Source organism: Thermobia domestica, chromosome 1 (genome assembly GCF_964235325.1).
Source record: "Thermobia domestica chromosome 1, izTheDome1.hap1.1, whole genome shotgun sequence".
Lineage (NCBI taxonomy): Eukaryota > Metazoa > Arthropoda > Insecta > Zygentoma > Lepismatidae > Thermobia > Thermobia domestica.
The window spans coordinates 164555110-164567203 of record NC_137454.1 but is presented as its reverse complement, the minus strand read 5'-3'; positions in this window follow the sequence as shown (position 1 = coordinate 164567203).

The window sequence follows — 12094 nt, the reverse complement described above, 5'->3', positions numbered from 1 at the left end:
CCTCATCTATGTTGAAAATTTGATCAAGATTGGTCAGGTGTTTCAAAAGTTATTAAGTTTCATTTATTTTATATATATATATATATATATATATATATATATATATATATATATATATATATATATATATATATATATATATATATATATATATCCCCCTCCCTTCCTCCTCCCCTAGGTTCTACCATCAAAGTGAAACAAACTAAAAAAAAAACTTTCCAGGACCGAACCTCATACATGTTAAAAATTTGATTGAGATCGGTTCAAGAATTATTAAGTCACAAACTTTATTTTTATTCATATTGATTTTTGTACATCTCCTCTCCTCCTCCTCCCCTGCATTGCTCCGTCAAAGTGAACTGACAGATAACATTCCAAGCTTGAACCTCATCTATGTTAAAAATTTGATTGAGATTGGTCGTTTGGTTCAAGAGTTATTAAGTTTTATTTATTATTTGATAACTCCCTCTTTTCCCTCCCCTAAGTTTTACCGTCAAAGTGAAATGATGTAAACACTCCCAGGCCCAAACCTCATCTATGTTGAAAATTTGATCGAGGTCGGTCGGCTGGTTCAAGAGATTAGGATTCACAAAAATAGTCACTTTCAATTTTATAATATAGGTAAATTTATTGTAATATAATGTTATATTGTTCAATCCTCGGTGTGCCGTATACTTAAGGAGGCTAAAAGTTATATTAACAAACAATTATTCAATGTATAAGCATCCGTCCATGAAATCAAACTTGCGGTCACATGCACTAAGTTTTTTGTCAATGTCATGAAAATGTTATTTCGATGTTAGTTTTAAGAGCACGCATTAAAAATTTCCAACGAATGCTTGAGTCTCGGAGCCAAGGCCATACCAATGTAGTTGATACCTATGGTGTACGGTATTACCGATGTTCAATACTACATTTCTCTTTAGTTTTGGAAGAAGAACACCACTAATACGCTTTGAAATGAAATGAAGTATCTACTTTAACGTTCCACGATTGTGCACCAAGGGTAAGGGAGACAGTGATAATGAGAAATGACTGAAATGGTGGAATATAGAAAGTAGGAGGGAACGAAAAAATACCGAGAAAACCCACGCAGACTGTGTTTGTCCACCAAACAAGCTCACATGGTGCGAGATGACACCTGTGTGGCTTGAAAACGAGTAATATCTACAGAAAACGCGAACAACCAATTGAGAAAACGACATACTGTTGCTATAAGCTACAGGATCAGATCGACTCACACGGTTTGCATAAACTACTGGGAACACATTCACTCCAGCAGCATTTTTACCAAAGCCAAGAAATCCATCCCCTTCTTTTTTATATTATATATATATATATATATATATATATATATATATATATATATATATATATATATATATATATATAATAAAGTAGTGCCGGCACTTGTGCAAGACTCTTGCGCAAGTCTTGGTCTTGGTCTTGGTGTTGCAGGTATCGTCTTGGTCTTGGTCTTGCACCCCTTTGTCTTGGTCTTGGTCTTGCATCGGGATTCCTGGTCTTGGTCTTGGTCTTGGTCTTGCATGCAAGACTCTTGCAAAAACTGAAAGACCAAGAGGAACTACATAATTTATACGGTTTACCAAACATTGCTAGGGTCACCAAGTTTAGGAGGCTTAGGTGGGCAGGTCATGTAGCTAGGATGGAAGAAAGTAGAAATGCTTTCAAAGTCTTGACTGGAAAACCAAACGGAAGACGACCATTAGTTAGACCTAGGTGCAGATGGGAGGACAATATTAAGATGGATCTCACAGAAATAGGAATACAAAGTAGAAACTGGGCCCAGTTGGCTAAGGGTAGAAGTCAGTGAAGAGTTTTTGTGAACGCGGCATTGAACCTCCGGGTTCCATAGGCCATAGAGTTAGTTAAGTTAAATTCATACAAAGAAATGCTAACAAAATGCATATTGTCGGAGGAGATAGGTGTTTCTGTACCCTAAAGAAAATAAAGCGGAAAATGTTTGCAGCAGTGATGCTTTCTGTTTAGAAAAATTTGGCGAGCAGCATTTCAGATTTCAATGAAGTCATAGAAAAATTTGAAGTTCGAAAAGGACGAAGAAAGACCTTCCATTTTAAAATAATGCATAGTTTACTTAATTAAATAATTTTGTTTAACTGCGTGCATGAATATATGCAATTTTCTTGCTTATTTTCTTCTTTTTGGGTTAACGATATAATTCATGATTTACAGCACATGCTATATATTCGATTTATCTCTTGTTCAATAGCACGAACGTAGAAGTTTTGTATATAAATAGTGTTTAAACGTACATTAATAGTGGTTGTTTGAAAAGAAGGAAGTACCTTATATATTAAATAAATGTTAGAAAATACACTTTAATCAATAAATATACAAATAGAGCTTAAAAGACTTTCCTCTTCATATTTCGTGAATATTTTTTGGATAAGACCCAAGAATGCTGGGGTAGGGGAACACTAGCTCGTAACCACATACCTGTGATATTGCAACATTGCAACCGGTGCTTCTACAGTTCACGAACCGCTACTGCGAAATTCTACTGTGGATTCTTCTCGTCTTTAATACGAATCATTCTTTTTTCTTGTGTGTGTGCATGTGTGTACGAGAAGTGGAACAAATCCATCCCACATCACTCAGGTTGAGTGTATCAGCACAGCCACAGAGTTTACGCTTCGTCCATTTCCTCTTCTTCCGTGGTCCTATATGTTGGCAAAAACGGACTTATTTTCTCAGCCACGAAAAATATTTGATTATGTTGTAGGTTCTACGTAAGGGCAGGCGTTTAAAGGATTAGTCGATCGCTAGAAAGAGACAAGCCAGAACACGAGAATAGAGAGTAGCATTAAGCATCGCGACTAACACAATGTTCTCAAATCTCTTATAGATATCAATTAGTGTTACATATTCCATACTAAAATAACTATTTCTTCTTCGGCCGTTCTTCACTCCTATACATGAATAAATGCCCAATTTTTTTCATAATTGGGAAGGCACGTGACTTTGTGATTACATTATAGATCCGCCTCTGATGACGATTATAAATTGACAAAATGACAGACAAACAAAAGAGTAGTTCTGTAATAAAACTAATGGAAAAACTACATGAAGCATGACCATAATTAGAACACAGTCGTATGCGAGAAGGAAGTTCTATATCTGAACCCTGTTTGCAAATTTTATTTAAAAGACAAATACAATTAAATATTAAAATTCCTAGATTATATCCTTTATAAGTCAGCGAAAGCGATAATTTGTAGACAGAAACTAGTTCTAAAATATTGGCTGGTTTAAAAGTTTGCAAGAAACTGTAATTGGATAGTGCACGCATATGTCGAGTGGAAAATACTGAATGATCATTGTGGGTGGGGAAAAGGATATGAACAACTTTGAGTAACCATCGCGCTTTCCCGACCTCACATGAGTAGACTTTTGCCTGTGGGATTACCGGAAGGCCAGTAGTTCCTAAATGGTGTTTCGCGATACACCGATGTGTCCACGAAGACCTATAAAGTGCCGAGCTGTGATCGAGGGTACACGGCGGTACACGGCGTATACCCTTTGCTTAATCGTAGTTATTAGAATGTACCTCCTGCTTCAAAGCGTATACTACTTTCTACTTTTGTTTCATATATATTTATTTATTTAATTGGGCCATGACTCTAATGATAACCCGGCGTCGGGATGTGGCGCCTCCATTACCCACTTTTTCGAAACTGCAGTCAGCCTGGTTTTCCAGGTTGGGGGTTGTGCCGGGCCGATCACCCGGCATATAAAAACATGGGATCGAGAACAGTAGAAAGATAAGCCTCGTATGTGGACCGCTCCTTTTGGATGCCAACCTTGCTATGGCCTGTTTATGATAAATGGATTTGTTGTTTAGGCCGCATGGACGCATTTAAGAGCCATGGGACGGAGGAGTGAAGCGAATGGAATGGATCGAATGGTGTCGTGACTGGTTGGTGGGAGTCTTTGGAAGTGGTGATTTAAGTAAGAAGTATCATCAAGAAGATAGCATGAAATGCTTTCAGACTATAAAACAATCATGCATCCTTTATATTTTAATTGAATTAATACATGCGTTTTCATTTTTAAAAAATGCCTTCTATGTATTTTATGACAATGATAGGTGATCACTAGACTTCGGATTTTTGCATATTCGCATGTTTTTTTTTTTCCTGATGTGATATCGATATGCTCTTTAAACAGAAACCCGTTTCAGGTGTTTTGGGGTAAAACAGCAGAGTTTTATAGTGCATATATTTGCATATTTCGGAGGTTAGTGCATGTTTATGTCGTTACTGCATATAAATGCATATCTAAAGGAACGATCAAATTGATAATTTTTAACGTCTAACAACTTTCCTCATAAATAGAATTTCAAGTTTCTAATATAAATTAGACTCAAGATCTTAAAATTGTTGATTGTTGTCGGTTTGAATATCATCCAAGGTCATGTGAAAGGGGAATAACAAAAGCGTAAGTAATTCATCCTCTCGGCAATGATGTATGACTGTCACATTTTTGGAAGAAGATATAAATAACGGTGTCAAATCCCTACAACAAAATTTCCATGTCATCATTCATCTCAGAAGTTAAAGTTGCTACTGTTGCGTGTGTGTGTGTGTGAGAGAGGATTTGAAATTGTGTGGTCTTTTGGCAGTATAAGAATGCCAAAAGAAAAATCTGGGTCCATGTAGTTGTAGTGCGACATCTTCAAATTCGAACTTTAACTAGCTCAGAATTTTGTCCAATTTTTGTTCACCCAAGAAAGAAATTTGCACCATTCAAATAAACGAGAGAGGATCATTTCAAAATTGGTCCTCATCGATTACCTGTAGTATGGCATCTTAAAACTTGAATTTTAACTATCTCAGAATTTTGTCCAATTTTTTGTCCACCTAAGAAAAAATTTGTACCATCCAAATAAACGAGGGAAGACCGTTTCAAAATTTCGGCCACACGATCCTGTAAATTTGGTCTATACTTTTCGTCTTATTTTGGTGTCAAAATTACCTCCCAAACGTTGTCGATGTTGTTTTGAAACACCCTGTATACACTAGCGGATCCAGAAGGATCGTTTGGGGGGGGGCGGTTTGCTTCCTGAAAGATGATCGTACCCTCATGGTGATCAGAATTTTTCTTTTGCAAGAATCGGATGCTTATGAATGCGGGACTGGAGGGGGGGGGGGGTGCAAACCTGATTCCCAGTTTCCATTTTGGTACCCGAATTTGTAAGTTTTCTTAAATGAAAGTATATTCTGTCTCTAGATTTAAATTAAATACGCACTTTCGTTTCGGAGGCATGGCGGTGTCATGATTCACTAGTCACCGAACTGTATCAATGCGCTGTCTTGCACAGTACTTGCACAAAAGAAAATACTGTATTGACGATGGGATTCATTTTAACGAAAGAGTGTACAATTTGCTCTAATCATTTATATTTTGAATAACAATTGTGGGACAACAGATGAAAAAAAAAGAGACTCGGTCTGCGCAAATATAGATAACAAAAATATACATGAATAAAGAATAATACAAAATGTCAACAAATAACAAAAGACATGATGATATTTCTATGTAAATTTCTTGGTATAAAATACTACAATAATTAATTATAAAGTGATGTTTAAAAGTATATGGCACACATTGTTCCAACTGGGCAAAAATATAGGGGAGCAATCTTTACATATTGCTTTCATTTATGTTTATGTTAGATATAATTCAGCAAATTAAAAATTGAAAAAAAAAAAAATCAAACTGAACTCCAAGGATGCTTAGTGGTTCCGTGATTATTACCCATGGTAGTGATTGCCGAAACGTGAATTTCGTGGCTTTCTCCGGAAATAAGAATGTTATGGGGTTTTGCCTTAAAAGAACTAGCCTGCATACTTAAGGGCACAAATCGAATACAGGAAAATGAAATGGATACACTTCCTAATACGTAATACTAATCTTCAATGCATTTAAACCTTGTACTGTACTACTAACAGTAACTCAGAGCGACGGCTTGAAGTTAAACTACAGCAGTAACATATAAAGAAATGAATTTTGGATATAATCCTATATAAATATAAAATATTGAAGGTACTCCTTAACCATATAAATCACTACGAAGGCAAATGCACAATTTATTCAATAAAATATTGCAAATAATGTAATAACAAAAATATCAATGCTAAACTTTCTCTTACGCGAACTCAACAGAAATTTTGTCAGATCATCTAGCACGAAATGTGTATAAATTTCACATGAATTAAAATATGAATTACAATTATATAGAATCACAATATAAGCCATTATAATGATAAATAGTAAAAAAAAAAAAAAAAAAAAAAAGAGTGAACGAAACAAGATCTGAAATGTAAAACCAAAGTGATGTTTTCGTTCATTACTGCACACAAACTATATTTCCTTTAACATTCCGACTGGCGATATTATTTGACAATATCAGATATTTGAAAAAAAATCAAATTCAAATTTAATTTTGAAAAATTCTCACCTTTAAACGAAATCATTAATGGAGAATAAAGTACAAAAACAAACTTGTTGTTTTTCTTTAATCTCAGATATAATAAGGTTTGATCTAATGGCTAACTTGCTTGCCTTTGGTGCGAGTGATCCCGGGTTCGATTCCCGGTGAGTTTACAGTTGAACGAAAAAAGTGGTTCGGATTCCACTATAATCAGTAGGTCCACGTCTCTATTAGCCGTTCTGGCACAACCGTGGGACGTTAAACAAACAAATATCATATGTATTGTTTATTAAAAATATAATATAGTCTATATACTGGTACACATTTTTTACGATTGTTGTTGTGCCCTTTTGTTTCAGTTAAATATTTTAAAAAATACAATTTCAAAAACTTTTTCGAGTTCGTTCATTTTTCTTGATTTTGTTTGCGATTCAGATACATAGGAGGAGTTCAACGTTATAGATTCATACTCATGATTTTTGGGAAATACTCACGAATTGAAAATAATTACGGGCCAAAACCACAGCCTTAGTCACCTTGCAATCCATCTCTGTGAAAGTTACAACACAAACTCAAATCTACGTCCTTTCTTGTTCCTGGCAAATCTGTCGATGACACGAACGTAATCTACGTTTGTCTCGGTGCGTATATAGTAGTGCCAGGCCGCTAAGTCGATCTGCATCCATCCGGGATCGTAGCCATGTCTTTAGCCTTTTTAGTGTTGAAAATGTTCTTTCGGATGATGCTCTGTATACGGTATTTTGCCCGAATACACCACTATTGCAGTAGTATAATTGAGTATGTAAAGAAAAAAAGCATTAGACCAGGCTAGGACTAGGAAATTTGCTCTATTAGGTAATTTCTTAAATGCAGTTCTTAGAAACATAGTATAATATAATCTATGCTTACAACAACAATAAAATTATATTATACTAACCTTCGCCTAGGTAGAGCTTCGCTCACAGATAATTTGCTCTACATACGGCCTCGCACGATATGTATAGCAAATGCCCCTGCGTGCTATTGTGACACAATATTGCGTTGTTCCTTTCGTCTCATTTAGAATATAGAATTGAACTATCATATAGAATATAGATTTCAGCTATCATTTCAATAATGTAGAATTGGATTGAGCTAAAACTCTATTACGAAATCCAAACACCTCGAAAGGCATTTTAGTGAATTACCCGCACCTCTTTTTCTTCCCTTCTACGTTAAGTGGCTAAAACGCTCAAATACATGTTTAATTATTTTAAATGAAAAATTAAACTACCTACTTTCATGTCTCTACTGTAAGGGATCACGAGATATGGGCATTTAATAATAATAATAATAATAATAATAATAATAATAATAATAATAATAATAATAATAATAATAATAATAATAATAATAATAATAATAATAATAATTTTCATCCCTTTTCTTTCCTTCTAGGTAAAATATCAAAAACGCTGAAATACGTATTGGATTATTTTGAGTGAGAAGTCTATACACCTAATTTCATGTTTCTAGCTTTTAAAGATTCTTAGATATTGATATATTATTATAATAATTGCAATCCCCGTAACCTTTTCTTTTCACCTCTTTTTCTCCAATTTTACTAAAGTATTAAAAAACGTTGAAACGGGTGTCAAATTATTTAAATTGTGAAATCCAAATACCAAATTTCAAGTCTCCATCCTTAAGGGATTCGGAGAGATGGCCACTCCCTTCCTTTCTTCGAATTTCCAAGAAATCCTTCCTTAGTAATACTCTACATCACAAATCTTATCTACTGTCCGAATTCCAAGTTTCTAGCTTGAGCGGTTTGGCTTGTGCGATCAGTTATTCATTCAGGACTTCGTCTTTTATATAACAGTTTGTAGTTTGTATTATTTCCCAAGGAAAGAAGAAATGCCATTAAAAGTTACAATGAATCCCTGGTTCCTTCCGAATGTTTTCGTGTTGAACCTCAAAAGTCACGGCTCTCTTTGTTGATCTAGTAGCTAGCGAACGTATCTTTGATCTTTGATGCATGAGGTTGTGTGGTTTGATTCCCGGTGAGTAAGCATCGAACGTACTACAGAGGTTAAGATCCAACTTTAAACTCTAGTTCTCGTTCTGTAAAGCATCGCATTTGACAAACAACGTAAATACATATCAATAAATCAACCAACCGAAAAGTCTCAGATTCAGAGAGCTTTTCGGTAAGGAGCGCTGAAGATTCTATATTTCTCTTTATTCAAGGTAAAGATACTTGAAGTTTCAGGGCCCGAATTCCATTTACATATCCTTATTCTAGGACACAATTTTAAAATATAGCTTTTTAGTTCAAAGAGTGAGCCGTCACCGTCTTTCCTAAAGCTGTTCGTCCAATGAATGAATCATATTCTCGCTCCTTTGGGGCTTATAGTGACCACCTCAAGGAACTTGGGATAAAATTATTCACACTTCAAATACCACACATTTTGATTAGACTCTGCTAGGCTTGACACAGATTGAATCTGTCGGGAAAAGACCATATTTGTATTTTACAACGATAAATGCTGGAATAAAAACCAGACCTTTGGGGGGGGGGTGGTCGCCCCCTTCGCCCCCCCTTGGATCCGCCAGTGCCTGTATAAGTAGATGTATTTTAATTTCACATACTGACTGTGAGCTGTTTGAACCCAAAGAAACCAAATTTATTTAAGAAGCCTTGGACGCTTGCGGAGCTGAACATATTAAAAGCGACCTTGCGTTTATCAATACTCATTTCAGTTCAATTTCAAAGATCATAACGAGATTATAAGGGCGATGATTAGGACTTTGCAGTGCATTTGAGCTGTTTGATTCAATAACGAAGCAGACGCCCCCAAGACCATTCGGACAAGCGTTTCTTCGAAACGCACATTCAATAGACGCGAAAAATTCTGGCATAAAATTCTTGTCTAATGTGAATAAAGTGTTCCTGCGAACAACGACGCACAAACTTCAGATTTAACAAGTGACATTGCTTCTTTGAAATACTGTCCCTTAACGAACCATGACACAGAAGGAACATTTTCGATGTACAGTAATGTTTTAAATGATAAATGCAAGTTTTCGCCAGAAACACCGAAAATTACATAGTTGTATATTGTAGCATGAATGCATCATAGCTATACACATATATATGTAGTTCAAGTAATACAGCTTTTTTTTCTCTAAAGATAAAATCCCTCATTTACCTTTAGCATTTGACTGCTGCATATTTACAATTTTTAGTGCATATTTACATATTTTCAGTGCATATTTTCGTGATTTTTAGCGCATATTTGCATGCATATTTTGCCGTTTTTTAGTGCATATCGATCCGAAGTCTAGTGATCACAAAACAACGTATACCCTCTGAAAATTTTAGGACTACAGCATTGATAGAGTGTATAGCGAAATTTTAGTAATTAGTTAAATTTAATTTTGAGACAGGTTGTGCTAGTCAATGGTTCCAGCGACTGTAACAATGTTCAGTAATTCATAGAAACTTACAGTTTTACACTATTATAATTTATATTATTATTAACAATATATATAACAAGTATGTTGTGATATCGTGGGGGTTCTGTAGTGTGTCGTCAGACAAAAAAGGTTGGTAGCCAAGGGTTTATGCTGTAAAAAGTCCTGGTTGTTCATCATTTAGGGTAGCGCATTCCCGAAGTGTGTGGTGACTAGAGTGGACCTTATGTTCTCCTTCGGATGAGAGAAAGTGCAAAGCACAAATACTCACTCATGACGAGGAACATTTTAACACATTTTGTACGAGTCGTTACCTCTAAAGGTTTACCGGTATCCAGAAAACATTGATCATCAACCACGCCATTGTATTCAGGTAAGATTTAATGCCACCATCATTTCACTGAGCTTTTGCTAGTACCAAGTGTTATATGGCGTAACTTCCTTCCATTTAAAGAATGGACTTGGATGGGCGAACTTGCAAGATGACAACCAACTTGATCATATGACCAAAAGCTCTTTTCCCACTCAATATTTTATGATTTGTCCAGTCAACATAGTCCTATACATATACCATCCTCTTACGGCATTTGTTTCAGACTTTGGACCACCCTGTATTTTTTTATGTCTATATGACTAAATCTTCCAGGCGGATCTTCCGGGATTTGGAATATTCCTCAGTCGAGTGGAGGGTCCGGGAGGTTTCCTGCGGGAAATTATTAAGATAAAAACTCGGTTTTTGAGTATTTTCGTGCATAATTCTCTCTAATACAAAATAAGGGTATATATATATATATAATGTAATTTTTTTCCAAAGTAACTGTAACGGTAACGCGTTACAAATTTTTAAGTAACGTACCTAGTTTGCGTTACTTTTTTCGCGTTACATTTCGGATGAGTAACTACAATATGTATTTTTTTTTTTTCGAAAACAAATGTTTCTTTTCTGTAAGTGAATTTCTCAGAATGAAACAATCGAGCATGAACTACGTATGTCAGTGACCGACAGTCACAGACACACAGAGAAACAGATAAGTTCGTAGTGCCACTTGCTGTTTTTGGAAGATGAGGACAGCTTAGGGAAATCACATGTACTGATTGCAAGCACCTGAAAGATTTTGTCGTAGCTTTTGACAGCTCCAAATCAATACATTCAGTGAGTGAACTGTGATTGCAATGATACCGGTAGTCTATTTTACTTTGATTGGTGTTGTTTTTATAAAGATGGAGAACGAAAATATTTTACCGTTCGAACATTTGAAAGAATACTTTTTTTCTTAAGAGCTGAGGATGATGGTAGACAGAATTTAAAAGTAAAGTGTCTGAAGTGCCCCGTCGGAAAATATTTATCAACAACTAGCGTGCCATAATTAACGATTTACAGTAAGAGGTTAATATGAATAAACTGCGTTTTGATGAGCAGGCTTACTTTATTCCTAGAAAATAGTTCGTTGATGGATGTAATATTGGAATTCTTTCAGATCAGTTTGCTTATCCTAGAGTCCCGTTGATTATAGAGTAGTGTAATGTTTCTCTATATTCTTTATTTTTAATTTTACATCACAACATTGTTATTGTTATATAATTAGTTTAGCAGAATAATAATAAGCAATCATTTTTTCTAACGCGTAGGGATGAACACGAATCAAGCTAAAACTCGACTCGACTCGAATTCAAGTCGAGTTTCGAGTCAAGTCAAGGATAATATTCTCGAGTCGAGTACCGAGCTGATTCAGTTTTTCGCGTCGAGTTTCGAGTTCAGTCGAGTTTGATAAATGGCTCGTTCGTTTTAAGTCGTCTTGAAATCATGGCCTGATTACACTGGAAAACAAAGCCATGGAATACTTTTAGTGTTGCTCACGAGAGGGGACACTGCTCGCATCTCATCTCGTCTCGATAACAAGACCACAAGAGATTTTTATAACAAGCTCAGCTCGGCTCGGCTCAACTGAGAAGATGGCTCAAGCTGGCTTACTTGGGGTGAACCATCGGCTCGAGCTGGCTTGGTAGGGATGAGCCATTTGCTCGGTTCGGCTCAACTAAGCCGAGGGCTCTAGCCGAGCCGGTTGGGGGAGCTGTTGGCTTGGCTCACTTTTCGGTTCGGGTCGATAGTGAATGAACTGTGAGCCGAGCTGCTTGAGTCGTTGACAATTCTAAACCCGGGCA